The 2,812-nt window shown below is 33.0% G+C and overlaps 1 long non-coding RNA gene across 2 annotated transcripts; it reads left to right on the forward strand.

The window, feature by feature from the left end:
- Positions 1 to 591: 591 nt before the first annotated feature.
- LOC139892736 (uncharacterized) lies at positions 592 to 2,127 on the forward strand. Of its 2 annotated transcripts, XR_011774217.1 has the most exons (4): positions 592 to 1,246; positions 1,370 to 1,410; positions 1,833 to 1,902; positions 1,990 to 2,127. It is a non-coding gene; the product is annotated as an uncharacterized lncRNA (long non-coding RNA). The 2 variants fall into 2 exon arrangements; XR_011774216.1 differs by having other exon boundaries at positions 1,370 to 1,902.
- Positions 2,128 to 2,812: the final 685 nt, after the last annotated feature.

Raw genomic sequence — 2,812 nt, forward strand, 5'->3', positions numbered from 1 at the left:
CCTAGATCGTTTCTTGTTTAACTATTAATTTTTCGTGCGTTTATTTTTCCTTGTAAATTAAGTTGGTGTAGGATTCTAGCTCGGCATCCATTCACTTTGCGATGTATTTCTTGATGTACTTTGCGGTTTTTCGAGTTATATAACATATTGCTTTTCAAAAAATTCTATCTCTCTTATCCTTAATTAGAAAACTATTATGATAACAATTTTTTTTTTGGGTAAAAGGACACTTGTCAAAGAATGAACCTTTAGATGACTTTCTATATATTCAATCCCAGCCATTGAAAATGCAATTGACATCATTTTACTTTTTATGCAGCAGTTAACAGCCTTAATTACCCTTATGCCCATAAATTAAAATTAAATCGACCATACATACCCCAACAGGCCCATTACCCTTTTCTCAAATATTACGGAGTATCATATCACATTATAGGATTTCTTTGATTTGTTCCCTTAAATTCACACCGACTCCGTTTCTTTCCCACCATCGATGATTAATCCTCAATACACCCCATCTCAAAGCAATTGATATACAAGGGATACACTACCCGGCCGTCACACTCGCACCTTCGTTTTTTCCATTCTCTATAAACCAGTAAAGTTGTAGTCTTTGTCGATTGTAATAGTGTTTTCCTGAATTCACTCCATGCTTGTCAGTTATGAAAAAGAATAAACCGTCCCATTCACATCTATAAATAAGTTATCTTCCCACCAGTATTTAAATTACATTACACCATGTCACTTTCATAATTATTGACAAAAATACAGGCTTCAACACGATGAAGCTTGGAGTCATTTTTTGAGTCATTTTATTACGTGTTACTTGCTTTGCTTAATGAAGCCCGTTAAGCAATGTCATGTAAAGAGTATTTGATAGTTCATATGACTACACTATAGCTATAAATAAAATCAAGAGCTTTTCTTCCTTTGCTTCCCCGGGACAGTGAGTTTGTAATAGGCGTTAAGAAAATAATAATGGATATGCAAATGGTTTGTCAATCTACATGTTTTTGTGACGTGGTTTAATACGATCTGGACGAGATAAATCTTTGGCAGCCTTTTTTTAAGAAAGTAATGTTATGCTTAATATATTTTCTTTAATGTGGAAAAAAATCTATTAAATTAGATACAAGAACCATGGTTAACAATTTATACATTGCAGGTCCTGATTGAAAGTATTTTCAGCACGTATGGTCCTCGAATGATTCCAGATGACGGTATTTTAATTGCAAATGTCTCACGGGTAAAATTGCGCTTATTTTCAATTTTTTCTTTTATTACTATTTAGCCATAGACTTAGGATCACGTATTGTAACTAGGATCATTCATTATTATGAGTTTTTAATTAAATAACTCTCTTTTGCAGGCTGTTTACAAACAACAAAATGTCAACGCAAAGTTTATAAGGTATTTTTAACACAGTATTGTCTGATGATCTTTGATTTTACTATTAATGAAGCATCATGTATTCGCAATTCTGTTTGTAAACTGAGGTAATGTATACTGCATTGCTAATTTGCTCGCATCATTGGTAGATATATTTGCATTTCAATAGCATGCCCAATTAGAAATTTGTTATCATTATCATTATTTTGAATAACTATCGATTGACTCGGGTTCGAGGTGTACGAAAATCAATTTTTTCCCCGTATGCAATCGTACCAGGTTCGCCCCCTTTTTTTAGGTTCCGACTATCGATTGCATGCTTTCATCTACCGTTTTCCTATATTTATCGTATGGTTTTTTGGTCCAATTTTTATCGCAATGTTTTCAATTATGTTCACCGTTTGCCGATTACTGTTGGTTTACATATCTCTTTGTTGTTGCAGGTTATAATAGTAGCGTTTCCTTCTTTTTGTTGCTACAAATTGATATGCTGTCAATATCTTTCATTTTAAGGTTTTTAACTAATTGTTTCTATTTCTAAATGGTTTGTGGCTAAAAGCGAAACTGGTAGTTCATATCACAGTCCTTTCATTCTTACAGAAAGCACAAATGACACACGAAGGCACAATCGAGACCATAGATGACCGAAGAATATGATGCTATAAAGCCTGCGACAGTTGCAACAAGAAACTAAAACCATTCAAAAAAGGCCTAGGATGCCTGAAAGATGGCTACAAACCAGACCACTACAGGTACAAAAAAAAAAAAAAAAAAAAAAAAAAAAAAAAAAAAAAAGACGGACAACCATACACTAACAATGAAATCATACACATGTACTGCTTCAGAATCACATTCACCGATGGCAGTCACGTCCTCACCCATGATCTTTTTTACGTGTTTTTGTAAAAACAAAACATTACCTACTTGCAAATGGTGTGTAAATCTTATGTTTATAACTTGTCATAATTCGTACTCATTTGTACTCATTTGTTTTGTGTTGTCTAATTTTAAGTTTTTTGATATTTGTCGATTTATTATTCACATATATTGCACTACTTTTAATTATATCGTAATAAGTTATTAAAAATATATTTTTAGAATCATGTATGATAAAATACCCGCGAAAGCGCGGGTTATAAATTATAAACTAGTTTATTTATATATATATATAAATTGTGATAATTGGTTTCAACATTTGACTGGACAATGTCTGACGTTAACAGTAACCAACCATATTAGTACCCATTTTCCCCTTTTAGACCCTATTCTTCCTGATTGGGTTTCTTGCATCTACCATATCTATCTTCAAAAAAGGTTGCAGGCAGTTCACTGCACCACCTCTCGCATCGAAATTCAGCTCCTTTCTGTGAGAATTTTGACTCCGTTTCGTTACATCAGAGGTACCTATTTCGTTCATTTTTTT

Source organism: Rutidosis leptorrhynchoides, chromosome 2 (genome assembly GCF_046630445.1).
Source record: "Rutidosis leptorrhynchoides isolate AG116_Rl617_1_P2 chromosome 2, CSIRO_AGI_Rlap_v1, whole genome shotgun sequence".
Lineage (NCBI taxonomy): Eukaryota > Viridiplantae > Streptophyta > Magnoliopsida > Asterales > Asteraceae > Rutidosis > Rutidosis leptorrhynchoides.